This window comes from Sturnira hondurensis, unplaced genomic scaffold (genome assembly GCF_014824575.4).
Source record: "Sturnira hondurensis isolate 20B ecotype Veracruz unplaced genomic scaffold, ASM1482457v3 Scaffold0022910, whole genome shotgun sequence".
Taxonomy (NCBI): Eukaryota; Metazoa; Chordata; class Mammalia; order Chiroptera; family Phyllostomidae; genus Sturnira; species Sturnira hondurensis.
The window spans coordinates 10914117-10935122 of NW_028095541.1; positions in this window are offsets into that span (position 1 = coordinate 10914117).

Sequence of the window (21006 nt, forward strand, 5' to 3'; positions counted from 1 at the left end):
GCTAGTCTCTTCTCCCAACTCTGAATCCAACTCCTTCTACTCATTTGTCCTGACCCAGCTTAAAACTGCTTTGTCAGATCAACCGCCCATTCTAAATCTTGTTTCCCTAATTCAACTCTCTTTTTGCACCATGCTTCATTGCTTCAAAACATCAGAACTGGATCACACACATGTGTAGATGAGGATATTTGCTTGCTAAGATCCTTCCTTTATCTGTCCGTTTCATGATGCCTTTCCTCACCGGTGTATAGAAGCATCACTGATGATGGGAGCTCTCTGGAGCACTGGAATTCCAAAGGTGTGGAAAACAGGCCAAGGTTTTCGTACACTCATAAGTAAATCTTTATATTCGATTATCTTTCCAAATAATTTGTTCATAATCTGTCTTATTACAGAAATAGAGTAGGATATTTTGGAAGGAGGGATTATAATTTTGTTCACCTTATAAGACCCTATAGAACCTCAGCCCTCAAAGCACTGCTGGGTTGCAGGACCTAGCTCATGACCTCCAACAGAGGAGTACCCCAGAACTTGTCCTTTCAACCCTCACCCAAAGTCAAAACACCCCCAGATCTCTCTGCCTTGGCCCCAAAATATAGTGAGGAAAAGTTCTGTTCAATCACATTATCTGCAGACGTGTTCACTGCCCACAATCAGACTGCCTTCTACATTGTTGAAGAAAGCCCTGTAGCATCCTTGGTGCCTAAAATGGTGGCTGGAACAAGCAAAGAGATCAGTATATGTCGGTTTAAGAAATCCAATCTCACATTTATATAGAACCTCTCAGTTCACAGAAGACCTTTGAAACCCTTCTTGTTTAAACCTCTGACGAGGCAGCATACATGCTCCACCCTTCGTTTGGCCCAGAAGCCCTCATTTCACACGTCGAGGCCTCCTGACACCTGCACGTGCCAGTGGCCCTGTTTCTCTTCCCAGGTGTAACCTGGTACTCTAGCCTGTGGCATGCGTGTCTTAGGTTCACAGTATCTTCGTGTTGGAAGGAGCCTAAGAAATTAGTGCAACTCTCTCTTTTTATACAAAAGAGGAATGAGTGGCTTGAAGAACAAGTTATTTAACAGCAAAACCAGAACGGGGGACTCATTCCCTTCTTATGCTGCCTCTCTAAGATCTTTCTTCTCTCCCCATTATAGTAACATGTGAATACTTGTCCATAGGTGCTGTTGAAAGGGTCCCGGACCTGTAAAGTGATTCTTAAACTCAGGGCATTTTCACCTGAACACCCTCATCTCTCCAATCCATTATCTTAGATACCTACATCCGCTCTCTTATATACTCCTCTCCTCAGTAACTTTTGAATTCTGTGAGGTTGGACTTTTTTAAAAAGATTTTATTTATTTATTTACCTTTAGAGGGGAGGGAGAGAGGGAGAGAAACATCAATGTATGGTTGCTTTTTGTGCGTCCCCTGCTAGGAGTTGGTCTGCAGGGAACTGGCCTGCAAGCCAGGCAGGTGCCCTGACTGGGTATTGAACCTCGATCCTCTGGTTCGCAGGCCTGTGCTCAATGTGAGGTTGAACTTTTAATTAAAGAATGGTTTTTCTCGTGGTATCCAGAGAATGAGTCCAGAGGGCCAAGTAAGTTGCAGTGAGGAAGGAAAAGGACACAGTCTAGCCATGTGACTAGGAGCATAAACTGTGACAATCACTGACATGACCAATGTCATAATCATTTCTTACATTCTGCTCATGGTGAAGAGAATTAAAATATATGAATCGATGTTGAGCAGTGCCTTTCAATTTACAAGATGAATGGTGCTCCCTCACCCTTTTAAAGGTGTAACCCATTATGATATATCTGCCCGAACCACAGCATTCTGAGCTGGAAACCATTGGGGAAATTTAGTAGGGGTTGCATGAGCCTCGGCAGGAGTAAATAGATCAGTTATTACGTATCAGGAAGTCTACCTGAGCACAGCTGAGGCAAACCATATCAATGGTTGTTTTTTTAAATGATTTTTAAAAAAACATTTAAAACACTATGGTATGTTTTTTCCCGTTACCATCTAGTCCCCTTATGCCCTCCTCCCCCCTATAGGCCGTCTTAAATCCACTTTGCTGGAACATGACAGAGGGATCGAGGAGGGAGAAACATATAAATGCCTCAATAATGCTTGCGAAAGTATATCCAACACGTCTTAAGGCAAAAAGACTGGATTCAAAATAAGTAATAAAACAAAATCCTGACATTTGATGTCCCCTGGAGCTTATCAGTTTGACCTACATGCCTCATTTTCTTTATCTGCAAAATGGACCTAGTCATAATGATCTTGGAGAGCTGCTGTGAGGATTAAATGAGTTGGATAAAAATATTGTAGCAGGAAGTATCGAATATAATGAATGATTAAGAAAAATTAGTCACCCTCCTTTCTCTCCTTCTCCTCATGTGTTTCCTTTCCTTCCCTGCCCCTCCCTTCTGTGAGTTTATTCAAATAGTCCAGAACACAGGAATGCTTCTGCCTGAGGAGAGGAGAAATGCTTCCTCCTCCTGAGGAGGACCCAGCCGAGGACTGCTGGGTTGCAAATCCAAACCAAGACACCACCGCCCTGGCTGGTGTGGCTCAGTGGATTGAGTGCAGGCCTGAAAACCAAAGGGTGGCTTGTTTGATTCCCAGTGTAGGGCACATGCCTGGGTTGCAGGCCAGGACCCCAGTAGGGAGTGCACGAGAGGCAACCATACATAGATGCTTCTCTCCCTCTCTTTCTCCTTCCCTTCCCTTCTCTGAAAATAAATAAATAAACCCTTAAAAAAAAAAAAGAAAGAAAGAAAGCACCACACTCAGGGCAGAGTAAGGAAAGGCCAGGGGGAGTTGATGTAGGCTTTTGGCTTCTGGTTAAGGTTGCAAACACATCTACTCCCCAGGGAGCCCTGGAACCAGGAAATTAGTCCGTATTCCACGAGCTGAATCCCTCCCTGAGCCCACCCTACTTTACTGACAGTTTCTTAATATCTAGGATATATATCTCAGCTAGCAAACAAAGATTGTTCCCTCATTTTAATAGCAGAAGTGAATGGGCTTCCAAAACTCACTTAAGATTGAAAAAGACCGCCAATAAAAGAAACACAACCAAAAAAAGTAACATCCAAAGAAAGAGTTTATAAACAATGTAAACCTTATACTTAATTAAATTTTTTATTCTTAGAGACATTTTAAGGCATATAAGGTAAGATCAGACTTTCATGAATAAGAAATAGTAGAAATGCTGTAAATTCAAAATAACATCGTCATATCTAAGTCAGTACTTTTATACAAAATATGCAAAGAACTCTTAAAACTCAATGAGAAAACCACAGACAACTTGACTAAAAAATGGGCCAGGGACATTAACAGGTATGTCACCAAGGAAGACATAACATATGAAAAATAAGCATATGAAAATGCTCCACATCTTATATTATCAGGACAATGCAAATTAAAACAATGAGACACCACCACACACCGAGTAGAATGGTTGACGTTTGGAACCCTGACAACACGAAGTGCTGATGAGGCTACAGAGCAACAGGAATGCTCCTTCATTCTTGGTAAAATACGGGTTGGTACCGCCCCTTTGGAAGATAGTTTCTTCCCATGCTTCAGCCTCACGACTCCTTGGTATATACGCAGGGGAGCTGACAACGTCTGTCCATGCAAAACCTGCCCATGAATGTTTATAGCAGCTTTACTGATAATTGCCAAAACTCAGAAGCAACCAAGATATCCTTTAGGATGTGAACGGATACATTAATGCCAGTACTTCTGGACGATGAAATATGACTCAGCACTAAAAAGTAAATGAGGTATCAAACCATGAAAAGACGTGGAGGGTATAAACGTGTATATTGCTAAGTAAAATAAGTCTGTGAAGAGGCTACCTAGTGCATGTCCAACTATGTGTTATTCTGGGAAAGGCAAAACTATGGAGACAGCCCATAATAACATTCTCATGGCTTATTTTTACTACTTACAAGGTCATTTCAAATAAAGGAGATTGTGCCTCCCAGGTGACATTTGTCAATATCTGGAGGAATTAAAAATTAAAAATTTTTGTAACTGTGGGGAAGAGTTGCTACTGGAATCTAGCAGGAACGGGTCACAGATAAGCTAACTATCTCACAATGTGCAGGGCCAGCCCCTAAACAAAGAATTACCTGCCTCCAATGTCCATAGGGCTACAGTTGAGAAATTCTGCTCTGGAGTCAGTTCCCCCGCCACCTTTGCTCTCCAGGTCTGTGTGGGCCCATAAAAGCCTCCAGTCCTGCACTCAGGCTTGGCCTACAAAGAGACTGCCTGTGTAACAGAGCTCTTGATAGAAACTTTAATTGGGATAGAAAACGTTATTTAAGGTCAATGAAATAAAGTCCATCAGCCAATCTGAGAGTGCTTCAAATTAACGTGACTTCAGGTCGCCATTAGGGCTGCCTGAATGCACTTTGCATATCTGTGTCCAGATTATACGTTTCTTTTTAGTACTTGGTGTACTTGTTGAAATAACATAGGATTGATATGACTGAGGGCTGTCGCCTCTGAGTAGGTTCTCCTTTCTTCCCAATATTCCCTGCTCGAATGTCTTTATTTTACTTAAGCAACGGAGCACAGAAAATCTTAATTCTCTTCTAGGATATTAATTCTACCATATTCATTTATTGTGATTGATTATTTTATGACTAGGCTCTGTTGTAAACTCTTCAAGAATGTTAAATAATTGGTTATTACAAAATTCTAGAGATCCTACTATAATCTCTACTTTAACTATGAGAAATCTGAGGCAAAGAGAAGTTAGTGGCTTGTCTACAGTCAGAAAGCTAGTAAACCACCCAGAAGTTCTTACTCAAAATCTCGTACTTTCCCCCACTCTGCTCTCTTGTGTTTCCTACAAAAATTAATTAATGAAATTACAATTAGAAAATAAACCTATTAATTCTGCTCTCTTGTGTTTCCTACAAAAATTAATTAATGAAATTACAATTAGAAAATAAACCTATTAATGTGGGTGTTTCGGAGGAGAAATTATTATGATTTCTTCATCAATGTATTTGTTTTCATATTCTAGCATTCACTTGCAGAAAAAGGCAGCAGGTACACAGTGTTTCAGGGAAATAAACAAAATCATCATGGATAAAAAGCTTAAAAATTTACAAAATTTTTCCATTCATTTCACTTTTAAATGTGAGATATAATAAACACGATCTTTCTCTGTCAGCCACAAAACAGGACAGAGCCAAGACTGGGGAATATGAATAAAAATAATAGCTACTGTTTTTACCAAGTTAGAGACTTTACTGTGTGTCAGCTGATCTGCCAGTCACATGATACACGTTTATTTGCGTGGCACATTCAATCCTAAACGTATGAAACAGAAACCGTCATTTCCCCTATTTGAGAGATGAAGAATCCAGGATTATGAGTTTGTCCAGATCATAAGGGGAGGCGGAGGACTTAGCATAAGGGCCCCCTCTCTACTACAAAGCCCCTGAGGCCTGTCCTACAGCAGCCTCCGTGGAAACGCCGCCTTCTGAACTTGGCTGGTGATAACTAAAATGAACTTTGCTAGGGCAAAATATGTTTTTCCCTGGAATCTTTAATTAACCAGAAGAGACACCCAGAAAGAAGGCAATTCTGATGAGGCTAATCACCAACCTTAACTTAAAGGGACTTCGGTAGGTGATGGATTCTGTTCAAGTGAGGCCATATTCTGAAGACATCCTCTCCCGGAGTTATTGCAAGGCCTTTGTTCATTTCCATATCCACTCCTGGGATTTAATGGAGCCTGAATAAAATCTTAATTTCATGTAATTGCTGTCAGTGTTTATTAAGCATCCTAGTGGGAGAAAATCAAATTCATTGTTGAATACCCACACATCTGTTTAAAAAAAGCAAGCGAGGGCTAGCATCTATTTCTAATGTTCACTGTCAGTTTTACAAGCCTTGTTTTGATTTCAGATGTGCTAATTTCTGTTAACGATTGTTGGTAGAAAAATAAAAAATAGATAAGCATTCATAGACTAGAAAGCTGAAGGTGTGGAACTTTGGGTCTTGCTGTAAAATTGGATGAGTCTAAAAAACAAGAACAACTTCCATCAAAACCTTGACAGTTTTGCTAGTTTATCTCTGGTCCCCATCTGTCAAAATGTGAAGAAAGTCTTAGAGGAGACGCTGAGATGCAGATTGATGCCCAAAGGGAGGCTTTGGGAGTTTGGATTGATTGGGCTAGAAGGCCAAGTTTAAAGGGCAAGTTCATCTGAGTTGAAGAAATGAAAGAGATGGCAAGAAAAGAAGGCGGCCTTGAAATGTAAGGACCCAGGATTTTTGCTAAGAACAGAGGTAGGCTATGCCAACGCTCATTCTTGGAACACTGGGAGCAGGTGAGTGGTTTGGCTCACAGTCATAGAGAACTGAGGCAGGCACTCTTTAAAGAAGTTCAGTTTAGGGACAAGTTTGTCAAATGCCACTCCCAATAAAGGACACCAAATTTAAACCCCACCTCACCCACCACTCCCCTCAAAAAAAAAAGAAAAGAAAAAGAAGACCTTGTGTGAGGAAGCATTAGCCTTGGAAGGAACATAATCTTGCAAATGAAAACAACCAAGTTGTTAAATGTAGACAGATGCTAAGCTGCTTACAACAATATTTCCTCACATTGTACACACATAAGATGTTACTTTCTCATTATTTATTATGTACTCCATGATCTTGCAAGAAGCTTAGCTTTGGATTTTGTCTTAAATCCGGTTCCTTACATTTGTGAATGTAATTTTGCATTAAAGGAGGTTTTTCAATTAATTAAAGAATGCATGCTAGAGCTTAACTACTAATTAAAATCCAACATTTGCTTAACGTGGATGGGTTAATAATTATAGGGAAATCATATATTTTTAAGAGATATTATTTATTTTTTTAGAGAGTGGAAAAGGGAAGGAGAAAGAGAAGGAGAAAAACATCATTGCGTGGTTGTCTTTCATGCACCCCCTACTGGGGACCTGGCCTGCAACCCAGGCACGTGCCCTGACTGGGAATCAAACCTGGCGACCCTTTGGTTCATAGGCCTGTGCTTAATCCACCGAGCTGCACCAGCCAGGGCAAGGGAAATCTTACATATTTTTTGTCCTTCCCGATTTATTTGCCATTTAATTTTGTCCTCCTAATATTGTAATTAATATATGTTGCTCTATTTAATTTTTTGCCTTATTTTTGAAAGAAAACAGACGAGAAAGCATTCTATCACTAATGAGGAAATTTACCTTGCATAACCATCGCTCTGCTTGATCGTCTAGTGATCACATCTGCGTTTTCTAGCACACGATGTTTGTGTCTGATGTGTCATCGGCTTGTTTTGCGAAGCTGACTGTCTGCCACGCTGGTGCCAGTAACTGTTAAGTTTATCTGATAGGCCTGAATTTAACAAGTGTCTTTTTGACCCTTGAGCTAAATCGTGCAGGTATAGAGATACAAGAATATATACAATGATTGTATTCTCAAGGAGCTCACTGTCTGCTGAGAGAAATAGACAAGTAAAATAGGCCTTCAGAGAACTGTGCAACGTCTTGCAATAAAAGCATGAGTTACGTGTCTGAGGAACAGAGGAGTGACGGATTTAGAAAGTCTCTGAAAACGCACGTCACAACCAAGCTTCCTGAGTTTGCATCCTGCCCCTGCGTGTGACTGATTGGCCTACTAGTTCAGATTTATGACGCAGTCGTTACTCCATTTCTTATAACTTCGCTTTGACATACCAGTCAATTGTATTATGAAAGTAAAAGCAGTTAACAATTTATGTACCTGTCATTTTAACTAATAAGAATGAAATACCAAGGCATGTGGCGTATAACTAATCCAGTATATTTAAGCCTTGTGCCTGATCTGGGGTTCAGATGGTAAGCCTGTGTTTGGGTGAAGATCAATTAGTTAGAGTAACCTCTGTGTCGTGTGACCATGTCATCAAGCAGGCGGTCTCTCCACAAAGGAGAGTGTATGCATCCTAAAAATAGGGGATGGGTAAAAATAAGTTTTTCAAACATTTGTTGGGCAGAGTGAGCTTCTGACACTTTAGTTGGAGGACAGTATTCAAAACGTATTCCTTCCTTGGCAAGTTAGCCTACTTGTGCATGTATACAATGTGACGGCCAGCATAGACCTGCCTTCTACCTTGTCTCTCACCAAGTCAAATAATTTTCTTTCTGGAAGTCAGCCAGCCACATGGGAAAAGCCGTTTGCCTAATTTTCAACCTTCCAGAAGCCTATAGCCAGAGCACGTAAATGGCCTTGGAACATTTTTATGTCATACAATATGAAACATGATCTTGGGGCAAAGTGGAGGCCTTCACACCGTTTCCACCAAAAGAAAATGTTGAAAAGGTGTAGGAAGGAGAAGTGTAGGAAGAGGTGTTTGCACATGGAGTGTCAGAAATGTATTTGAGGGAGGAATTATATTTGAGAAAAGGTGTTTGCACATGGAGTGTCAAAAATGTATTTGAGGGAAGAAATATGTTCCTGTATTACTATGCCACATATCATAATGTGTGTGGCCATGAATACAAAATATTCATAACATTCATAATATTCATAATGCTATTTATAAGAAATAATGGAAAGCATATTTAAGGCCCAAAGAGAGAATACTGGTGAGTTAAGCTAACCAATCCTCAATAGAATATTACATAGCTATTTAAACTTGTATTTTATGGGACTATACTATTACATATTAATTTATTCTCTTGCTGATAAGTGTGAAAGGAATGAAGTAATAGTATATACATAATATATTTTCAACTACATAAAATAAGGAAAAGATAAAAGGAAAATCAATATTGCATAGACAATGTAGCATGGAACAAAATATACTAAACTATTAACCACTTACTTATAATTAATTCATCATTTTATTCACCTCTCCACTTGCTCCCTTATACATTTATATTTATAAAGGGACATTATTCTATGGCAAACAGATACCGAGAATATAATAAAGGGAATAAGACAAACCGTGCAATTATGGAGCACACTCTTAGCTGATTCTGTCCGTGGATTATAGGCGAGGTTTTAATACTCTTTCCTCTGAGTTTGCCATCCTTTTATAAAACATGTAAATTCATCTTCAATTGGAACACCAAGGTAAACACACAAAGAGAAATATCAGCACTCGGCCGTGGGTCTTCCTGAGCCTGCACTGTAAGCAGGGCTGAATGATACTCAGCAGTGACAGCCGCGTCCCGTCAGCATGGGGAGGGACAATCAATTTCGTTGTCCATTGGAATCCGAAAGGGACCTCCGGGGCAGCATCTGATAACCTAACCCGAAGTGGGTCCAGGGTGATTGTAAATCTAAAGCTTAGCTCTTGTGGAAAACATTTTAGAAACTCTAAAAATCCGAAGTGGTATCTGTTCAGCCACACTGATCACTCTGACTGACTGACACGTACTTTGTCTCAATGATATCAAATCTTAAAAAAAAAAGCCTCAGTCAGCATCAAAATAGGAGTTTCAGTTTGCTCTGCTGATCCCACCTGTTTTCTACCATTTAGTGAATAACATTCACCAGTTATTTTATCATATCATAATCCTGCGTGTCAGCCCCGCCCTATCTCCATTCTGGTCATTTATAAGGGAGGCCCAGGCGACTGCTAACTACTTGGATAGCTGCCCATGCACCCGTCCCAAGAATACCTCTCGCCAAGGACCACCTGACTCCTCCTACAGAAAACCCGTGGTCTTTTCCCTATTTACCAGAGGGGTTTGAAAGTTGTCTTTCTCCATTTCATAGGCCAAGGTGACAGATACTGCGGAGCATCTTTAGGCTCTCTGAATGCCTCCTTGCCAGCCCCCTCCTTTGCTGATGCCCAGGAATCTTCCATTTCTTCCCTCTTAGCCCTATGTTTCCAAAATTCATCCCCCAGTTTTCTACACACTATGATTCTCAGGTTACAGTCTCAAGTCTCAAGCCATAACACCCACACCTCAGGAATTATGGGATGGGGATGGGGGTCCTATGTTCATCCAGGAGTTCTCTATGCGTCCCTTCTCCCTTTTTCTGGAACCTCTTGCCTGCTTGAATTTCCATCTTGGTGTACTTTTCTGAAGTTTATGTTACAGGGATTAAGCCAGCTGCTGACTGTTCAGTTTAAATCCAATAAATGTTTTAAAAGCCTTAGGTTTCTGCTCCTTTCCACTAGGAATTGCCTTTTGCTCCACATTCTGCCCTATGGCTGGGAGGTGGGACTTTTTTTTCCCACTGAGCGCGCTCTGAGTCAGGTGAACCGATCACAATGCCCCGCGAGCAGGGCTCTCCTGGGAGGCTGTGAGTGGCGTTACGTGGTAGCAATGCTCCGTGGAGGAGATGAAGCCTCTTTGAGGGGTCCAGACCCAGGCTGCCCCTGCCGCCTGTGGGTGGACGTGGGCCAAGTTAAAAGGTCCCAGACCTCCACTGTTCTTGCCAAGAGTCTGCAGTTTTTCTCGGATAAATGCTCCTCAGATTATGGACATCTTTTGGTTAATTTCTAGAGTCCAAAAAACTTCATTTGGACAATTTCGTCAGTATTTTTGGAGCCTCTATAGAGGAACAGGTAGATCCACAGAGGCTCTCACTCCCATTCCCAAGGCTCCTCCCCCAGTAAATAAGCTTTCAGATTCCTGACAAGAAACAAAAACACCCGAGCTGGAAACTGGAACCTGCTCCAGCACACGTGTGAGTTACCAACCAGCTGCGTGGATTGTATACATTTTTATTTCTACTGAATTGTTTTACGTTCCCACAAAGCCTTATCTTTTATAGACATTTGATTCCAGAAAACTACAGGTGAATAGTTGAAGTGACTATTTTGCCATTTTGCTATGAACTGCCAAGACTCTTTTTACTTTTAGCGCCCACATTATCAGCGCCTCTCAGGCTAGCCCACCACAGAACTAACTATGGATTCCCATCTTTAAGGTTCTGTTCTTTTGATCCTGCTTCTAGGATCGATACAAGTATCTCTCAGAGAAGTAGAGGCACTGTGTTAAAAATTTGTTTTCTTTCGTTTGTTGTCTATCTCCCCAATAGAAATATAAGTTCCTCAAAGCAAATAGTTCTCAGTTGTATTTATTATTGCACCCTTAGTATTTTAAACAACACATGACACTTAGTGAGGACATTGTAAGTATGTCACATGAACTAAATAAAATATGGATTAACCAAGAAAAATAAAACCTGGGTTTTAACACAATTTTCAAACATTCGTTATTAATGAAAGAGCTGCAACTGACCAGGTTGTTGATTTCCTACAGATCTCTTAATAAACACACATCGAAATAATGAATGAATAGTAGATGAATATTTCCACTGCTTTGTGCACTTTTTAAAGTGAGGTTCTGACTGCATGCTCAGTACACAGTAGGTAAGTGTGCTCTTGCCACAAAGTGGCAGCAGCGTGAACTCCAGGACGGGCGATGGTCTGGAAATGTTACAAACAAAGCAGGGGTTGCCCGGGGACATGTGGGCTGTGGCCGCCTGGGGACGGATGGTGCTGGAGGTGGAGTGCTGTCCCCTGAACCCAGAAGAGAGGGGACTGGGGCCAAAACTCCGACCTCACTCTACCCACCCCCATTTACCAGATTTTGCAGAATCTAGGTGGTTGGAAGGCTGGGCCTGAGATTATGCCCATGGGGCTGTCAAACCAGGAGACATTGGGTCATTTACTTCCATTCAAATATCTCCTCCTGGAGGTTTATCAGGGGTGATGTCCTGCTGAGTTTTATTATAGGCCGAATTGAGCATACAGTCATTTTCCAACAGACACTCAAATAGGCATTTACTAAATAATTACCGCCCCTTTATGGTACACTGCTCATTTCTCCCAAAGTCAGGGAAGATCTAGCCACCTGCAAGGCAGCACCCCTTCACAGAGCCTTGTGTTCTGTCCCCAAGCATCAGGAGACTTTCTCGGCCCCAGCCACACATTGCGATGCTGGGAGCGAAGCCTGTTTCCCTCTGGTGTCGTGTCAATTCCGCTTTATGCATCACTCCAGAGCTAACCCATCTCGCTTGGACTTTAATTAAATAACCTTCAAGGATGAAGTACCACAGGGGGCAAGGTCGCAGGGATAGCTGCAATTATTTCCTGCAGCTATTGATTTTGCACTAATGATCTTAAATGATGCATGGCCCCGGATCTAGCAGTCTTACTCAGAACGGCAGGTGGGGACTTATGCTTTGGTTCCCACAAGGGACCAGACCAATTTGAATAGATTTAAACTTGTTGATGCTGTTTTCTAAGTGTGAAGGAGGATGAAAGCCTGGAAGCTGGAGGTTATACGAAAGTGACAGAGGGCGTAATATTAAGATGAGAGGCTTTGTAGCCAGAAAGACCTGAGTTCAAAGTACTGTTTTCCCATATCTTGTGGACCATCAGCAAGGAGTTTGATGGCTCTGAGTTCTGATTTTTTCATCTGTGAAACAGAAATAACAGTGGGTGTTCCATATTTTTCTCAAGCATAGGAGATGGCAATTTTAACTTATTAACCATTAAGCTTCAATGATTGGTGCTTCCTTTTCTGCTTTTATTTAAGGCAATAGACACACATTTCCCTCTTAGGGGTACTTACCTTTTAATTCTTGAGGCACTATAAGCCCTTAAGCACTGAATAAATATATCTGGTGGAATTAGAGACAACACATTAAGGCTTTTGAGGGACAGCAAAGTTTTGCTACCCTACAACACAGCCTTTTGAGATATTATTTTAAACTGGTTACTTTTAAGAAATGAAAGGCTCAGGAAGAACCTTTACCTTCCCCTGACCAGTCTAGAGAAATTCAGATAGAAGAAAACAGCTTAAAGGAAGGGAGCCATCAGCTTAGCATAACAGAAACTAAGTGTGGCAGAGAAGGAGGATCCTAGCAAGGCCTGCTTGTTAGACTCCCTCTATTCCCCACTGTTTCTGGAGGTCCGGCAAAAAGTCGTTCACCTTATTTGCTCTTTCTCATCCACCTGTGAATTGCCTACCTTTCCTTTGAATTCCCAGACCCCTGCCTCTTTCTCCTTAGCTCCAGAATGGTGCATAAGCCTCAACTGCCCGGTTGTCTTTGGGCCCCATATTCTTTATTGTATAAGAAAATTTATCTTTTGGGGCTTCTTTCCATCTGGCAGTGATGATAGTTTTTTAGCACCCTCCTTACATTTTTTATTTTCCTTTGCCAAAAAACAAACTCTAGCATGCAGACTTTAAAAATTTTTTTATTTAGGGTGATATTACTTGCAATCACTTTAGGGAGCTGGCGTGAGACACACAACAAAGTTGACGCAGTCAGTTACTGTTTAACATACCTGACTACATTTTTGAGGTCTCCGAATCTGATCCATGATGCCTGGTTCCATTTGTAAGATAGTAATGGGAATTTTGTGGTTGTTGCTTTCTCGTTTGGGGTTACTTGTTTTGGATAGGGAGCACGCATCTAACATCATCCTCTTCTGCTCTGATCAATAACTTAATAAGAGCACACTCCCGAGCACTTCAAGGCTGGTACTTCATTCCAACAGATTTCTATCAACTATTAATTCTTCCAGCCTCAGTCCTGAATGCTTTATATGTGCCAGGTAGTGTCGCAGGCACTGTGGTAGGAATTAAACAGGTTCCACTGGTGCCCTGTGCCCTCAGTGAGCCAGTAGTCCAGTGGGGAGGAGACAGATTAGTAGAAAATGATAGGGGGGTGGGTGACATGGGTTGTGAAAGGATTCACAAAGAGAAGAAAGTGTGGAGAGTAAGGTTTTATTTTTACTTTCCCAAGGGAGGGAAAGGGCTAGGCTCAGAGAATTGCACCAGCCCTGAGGGGTTGGGGCTTTGAGCTTTTGTTAGGTGATTAGGTGGTTGTAGAGCCGGATGCGGATGTATTGGTCTTGTAGAGGCTGCAGTGTGTTTCACTGTCATCTTTGCATACAGGGTCCAGTAGTTGGTTGTGGTCTGGTGTGTCCTGTTTCCTAAATTCCCCAGCCTCTGTGCCTTCAGGGCACTTCCAGTAATTTTCTAATCCTGAGGATAAAGGCTCATAAAATAATCATGGTCACTCATGCTTGATGGGGCCCAGCCAGCTCTGGGAAAGAGGGCCTGGAAATGTGACTTCTGTCCTATTATTAAACAGTAACTTCCAAATGTGGCCCGGAGAAGAACCACCTAAACCAGGTTGGGATGGAGATGGGGAGGTCAAGAAAAGCTTTCTTGAGAATGTGATGCCTTTTTTTTGAAGTATTGGACCCTATAACTTTGTGGACAAGAATAGAAGACATTTCATGAGCAAGGTATTTGATAGCCACCCTTCACCAAAATATTAGAAAACCAGCTCACATAAGATGTGTTTTCCTTTCGAAATCTCTTTAGACTAAAATTACCCTTTCAAATTTAAAGTTGGATTATGGGTCCCTGCTTCATGTAAAGGGTATCCCAAAGACATACCTGTAGTCCCAAAATCTCCCTAAATCATTGATTGTCCCTCCACCATCAGAATGCTCTGGAAGAGATGGGAGATTAAATTATTTCATAATTATTAGTCAATTTTCCTGGGGTGGGGGCAGGGCCAGGAGAAAAAAAAAGGCTTTGATTTCTACTTTCAAGTCTTTCAAATCTTAGATCATTAAGGGGAAATGAGACAGTGCACTTCTTATTCAGGTCCTTGCCTCAGGCCACTGTAGGGTAAGGTGAAGATCCAAATGTCCCTGATAGGACTAAAACTTATTGGTACCAGCTCTAGAAAACAAAAAGATGGAAAAATTATTTTTTCAAGCACTGGAGAGACTCAAAATACCCACTAGTTTTCTGCACAGTTCTTATATAATATAAAGTAATAACTAATATTTTGCACCCTAATTTGCAACGTATGTGGAACTGTCACCTGATTGATCATGGGCTGGTCACAGCTAACCTAGGAGCAAGCGTTTGCTACCCCATTTCCACATGAGGACACTGGAGTTTATAGGAGATAATCAAGGAGCTCAATGCCACATAGCAACTTGGTAGTTCACGTCTGGAATCTTGAACGCAGGTCCCTTTAAGTCCGTATCTCTCTCCACAGTCACTTACTCCTTTGGGGTCATCCCTAAAAAAGCTCAACGACAATGAGGATTTGATGACATGATTTTAATGTATCCCTGAAAGATACTCAAATACATTTCAGAAGATGAACAAGTCTCTTTTTCTCATGATTTCCATTGTGCAAACATGGTTGCTGAGCTCATCCTCAGTATTTCTAAACAGTCCTTTGGAAGGCATAATCCATGTTCCTTTGTTATGTTAGCGTATCTTGTCCTGGCACCAAAGCTCCCGCACAGTTTGTGTGTACACACACAGACACGGATGCTATTGTCTGTGCAGCAACAGGGTTCTCAATGAGAGAGGAAATTAAAAAGCAACAGGTGATGAAAACAGAACGATTACATCTTCTCTGGGCATAAACACCGGCAATACTTGATAATCTTGCAAGACATTTAGTTCTGTCCAACAAATATTTGTGTCTGTTCAATGGAACCAGTTTTCATTATTTCCGAAGTAGTCACGACCAGATTTTGCATGTAAGTAAATTTAATGCTTGTTAGGAAAATGAATTCAAAAGCTCTAGGAGGGTTGCACAAAACTCTCCTGATTGACTTTGTTTAGGTTTTTCTTAAAGCGATAGGATGCTATTTTGCCACTATCCGTTGAAAGTATGGCCACTGCAATTCTTGAAGCTGCCTGTTTATAACCCAAAGGAAACAATCACTTGACTGCATGCAAAGGAGCCTTTAGACCCAGACTGTGACTTGGTGTATTTATTTAAACACTGCAGAAACCATAATCATGGGAGGTCACCAGACTAATCCCTGCACTCTCTAGTTCTCAAAAATAATTCAGGTTCCTTATGAAGTGTGCTCCTATGAAGTGACCTCCCTAGACTGGCAGGGGGTCTGGCCTCAGCACCAAATGTTGTCATAAAATTTAGATTTTTTTTCTTGCATATCTTCTTAAATCATACTTCTTTAATGGCCATAATGAAGTCACATCTCTCCCTTTCTGTGGTGGACGTTCACAAGGCAGAAGATCACTGTAAGAGACCTACTGTGTTCCAAGTTCTTTCTGCATCCTATTTCATTTACTGGTCATAGCAAGGTTGAAATGTAGGTTTAATTGCTCACCGTTTAGAGATAAGGGCACTGATATTTCAGAGAGATTAAGTTATGTGACTAATGTCACCCAGCTAGAGATGGGGTTGGACTTGAGACTTCAGTCTTTCGAATACTTAAATCCTTGGCTCTTCCTAAAGTAGGAAGCAATTGTACAAAACCTGTGCTTGTGTTGGGCCTTATTCAGTGAATCATTCTGGTGTATGTGTAATTTAATGCAGTTAAGATGGGTAAGATTTGTGTGCTTATATCAGTTATTTCTGTTGAGGTGGGCATTGAACATAATCAGTTTAACTGGAATTGATTAGTTCATCTAAGCGGCCAGGGAATTCAAACCTTTTTCAGTAGAGAAAAAGAAAGAGGGTCATGGAGATCATTCGTATGTGTAGTAACTACAGTGTCAGTGTACTTCACTTATGTTTGTGTTGAAAGGCTTTCTGGACTTCCCACTAAACTTAGAATAAACTCTGCCTTGACTGGTGTGGCTCAGTGGATTGAACGCGGGCTGCAAACCAAAGGGCTGAGAGTTTGATTCCCAGTCAGGGCACATGTCTGGGTTGTGGGCCAGGTCCCCAGCGGGGGATGCACAAAAGGCAACCATATACTGATGCTTCTTTCCCTCTCTTTCTCTCTCTTCCCCTTTCTAAAAATAAATAAATAAAATCTTTTTAAAAAAGAATAAAATCTGAACTTCTTCCGGATGCCCAGAAGATACCATAAGGCTTGGCTTCTCTATTCAGTTTTATTCTTGCCACCTCATACTATCCTTCCTTCTTGTACCCTAAGCTCACAGCCTTCTGAGCATTTCTAGAAACATACGAGTAAGGAGACTTCTTGACTGTCTGCCTGTATTCCTTCCTTTCTCCTTTGCATCTTCTTTTTTCTTCCGTCTTTCCCTCCCTCCCTCCTTCCCTTTTCCTTCCTCATCTACTTCAACAAATAAATACTTATTAAGAACTTTTGTGTTTTAGATAGAAATGGTAAAGATTGCAGAATGGACACAATAACAAATAGTGTGCTCATATATTTCACAATGCATTGCAAAGAACAAGAATAGTTTTAGTATGTTTAGGAAGCATCAAGAGGTCAGCCTTAGGAGCAAAGTGTGTGTGTGTGAGAGAGAGGGAAAGAGAGACAGAGAAGAAATGAAGTATCAGGGGTTCAAGGGGCTGCCAGCGGTAAGGATTTTGAATTTTATTTTATGAGACATAGGGAGTCAATGGGTATTTTGAGCAGAATGTGGACATAAACTCACTGGCTATTGTGCAGAGAATAAAATGTAGGAATATAAGAGCAGGTGCAAAAAGGCCAAATAAGACATTTACTGTTGGCTAGGGAGAGGATGGTAGTGTGGTTTGGTAGAGATGAAGGTGATGAGAAGTACTTAGATTTAGAAAATGTTTTGAAAATAGAACCAACAAGAATTTTTTTATTCTACCTTAAAAATGATTCAAAGTGTTGGCTATAGCAAGTGAGTGAACTGTAGAACTGGAGAGGAAAAATATATGAGGAAGGGAATCAAGGATTTTTTAAAGTTGAAATTTTTATTAGATATCCAATTGCTAATGTCAATACACCATCTGAAGTTCAGGAGGGAATTGAGGCCTTCAGTTATACATAGGAGTTGTCATGATAGATTTGAACTTCTCATCTTGAGGTCTTTTGCTGTGCCTAAAATGCCCTTATTCTGGATCTTGTCTATTTGACTTTTTCAGCAAAACCTCAGGTCTTAGCTTAAATGATACATGTTAGTGAGGACTTCCCTGACTGCACCATCAAGAGTGGCCACCTCTGTCTCACACATAACCCTGTTTTAGTTTGTCTGTCTGCCTGTCTGTCTATCTATCTATCTATCTTTCTATCTATTTATCTATCATATTAATATGTTGTTGCAGTGCAATTATTATTGATTTCTTTTCAAAGAACCACTTCCAACCTACCACAACTTTTGATTGTTTTTGTAATTTGCTTCTTGGTTTCTTATCTCTCCTCGTACTATGATATAAGCTCTATAAAGTCACAGACCATGTCTGTCTTGCCTATTGTTGCATCCCCAGTGGCTATATGTAGTGGTAAAATGCACCTGCAACCAACAAATGTTTCTTTGTTTTTCTCATGTCTTTAGGCCCCTTACTCCCAGTCGTGCCCGTGTCCTGAGCCTATCTGGAAAGGTAAGTACTGCATGAGCAGCCTGAAACTGACCTGCTGCCAAGGTCAGGGTGGCCCATTTACTCTAGGCTGGTGTTCTGGGGCAAGGACACCTCTGTGCAAATCCTCCCACTTCTTTTTAAAGCTAACCATGGCCACCTGTTGGCCTAGGCTTACCTCACGAATCTGTAGTCTTGTCTGTGAGATGGTTTTATAAATACACAGTTACATAAAATGTGATAAGTTTAAAATGATAGCTTCTACTCAGTACTCTTTGAGGATGGAGGAGGGAACACACCTACCTCTGACCAGGAGTGTCCACAGTGCTTCACAAGATAGACAATCCTTTGGCTGAGCCTAGGTTGTTGAGAAGTAGTAGGTTAATGTGGTATTATGCCATCCAAAGCGTGAGTTCAGTGCCGAAATAATCTAAGTTCAAATTCCAGATCTTCTAGTTACAATTTGTAGCCTCTTTTAAGTCACTTGAATTTTTAGTCTCAGTTTTCTCATCTGTAACATAGGGGTAAATATATATACTGTTCAGGGATTGTGTAAATATTAATATGACAGATATACAGGCTCTAACATTTTGTCTGTACATGCTGTAAATATGGTACCAATGTGTTTATAATCAATAGAAGAATGTGATGAAAACGGGAGAAATCACAAAGGTGCAGAGGGAGAGGAAACCGTGCAATATTTAGTAAATGGTCTGTGTTACTCATGTTTTATTTCTAAGTGTAGAATTCTGAGAAGATATATTTGAGTTACTCTTGCATATATCTTAATTATTTAGAAAATATTAAGTCCCTTCAGGGAGAGAGATGCTTTGTAGTTCTGTTGAATACATTGAATTTTTGTCTAATTTACTTTGGATTGGAAATAATAGTACTTACTTTAAAGAGTTGTTTTATGGTGTTGGATGTTATATAAAAGTTGTTACATATGCTTAGCACATAGTACGTACTCACTGATATAGTAGAAATACAGCAGCAGGAGGAGGAGTAGCATTGCATAGGAAATTTAATATTATTATTTGTGCATCAGGAAATATGTACAGATTCATTGTGGCAGAGGTTTCTACTGTTTACCCAAATCTTGCTCTTTTTTCTTCTGTGTCCCTGGAGTAGTAGTACACATGTCCAACCCCTTGCAGTTCAGCAGGATCAAGTGCTAGTTTTGGTCAGTATACTATGCATAGGATCTATGTGTTTTGTATTTAGGCAAAAGTAGAAAAAGCCAGCTGGTGACCCTTTAATTCTCTTTTCCTTTGCTTTAGTGATTACTAAGGCCTTATTCTAGACAGAGTAAGTACATGATAATGGAATCTCCATCAGCTTAGGTCTTGTGTGGAACATAACTGTAAGAAATGAATACACTTGTAATGTGATGGGCTAGTAAAATTTGGTGATGTTTGTCACTGCAGCATTACTTAATTTTTACTAACTAATACACTTATGTAATAGTTATTGCTAATCTTCATACAAGAACAATTTTAATAATTTATTCTCTTAGAATGCCTTTATGGTTAGTAATTCCCTAGTGAATAACATAAAAGTAAGGTAATATTTTTCTTCAAAAGCATTAAAAATGTGTTTTGTTCTGTTAAACCTAGAAGCATAGGACAGACCATATGATTTTAAGACCTGATAAAGAATTCAGGCATTTTGAATAGATTATTATAGATAAAATTCAACTTGGATGGTCTCTTCTCTTGTTTAAAAAGCCTGGGACTTTGGATTCAAAGGAATTTAACTTTTATTTGGTAATCAGTCATTAGTGCAGAGATTTAGTTGGCATTTCTGAATGATCTCAAAAGAAAATCAACAACCTAGTGGAGATTGAGATTGAAGTTACTTTTCCCCCTCACATGCACTTAATGTATCCTGGGTGGCTATGATGTAGTGACTGTCCTGCCTCTGACTCACCTGCTTCTGGCCCATCATTTGTCACTACTGATCTTGATGGGTATCTTTAGATAAAAAGACAGAATTGCTTAGAGGTCAAAGCCAGGATCTTAGAGACAGACCGCCCAGTTCAAACTCTATCACTGCTGCTCATTAGCTGTCTGACCTTAGGCCATTGATTTAAAATCTCTATTTTTCAGTTTCTTATTGGTAAATGGGTATAGTAATAGTAAATATGCTGTAGACATGTGTGAATTAAATGCGTTAAAACCTGGAAAGCACTTAGAAAATAACCAGGTATATGCATAGTAGCATTTCAATAACTATTACCTTTCTCTATTATTTATATCTCTCTGGGACCCAGTTTTATTATCTATAAAATAAAATGATTGGGCTAAATGATCCATTAAAGTCCTGTTATTTGATTTTTTTCCTTCCAAGAATGAAAATTCCATGAGTTCAAGGCCTATGACTATATTTTGTCCAATTATATTTCAATAACCCATTGAATTCCAACACAAAAGATACTCCATAAATTTTATTAAGTACATGTATCAATGACTATAATAGCAGCTACAATGTAGTGAACATTTAAATATGCCACATGCCGTTCTAGGTTCTATTATCTTAAATTCCCACAATGAACCAATAAAATACGTACTATTATTAACCTCTTAATACTAGTGAAGAAATTATATAAAAGATGCTAGATAACACTTTCAAGGTCATACAATTTAATGAGGGCAGAGCAGTGGGAAAGTAGTACTTAGATTTAGGCCTCTTTGACTTCTAAGTTCTTAAATAAAACTCTTTTTTTCCTTATGTATTTTTATAAAG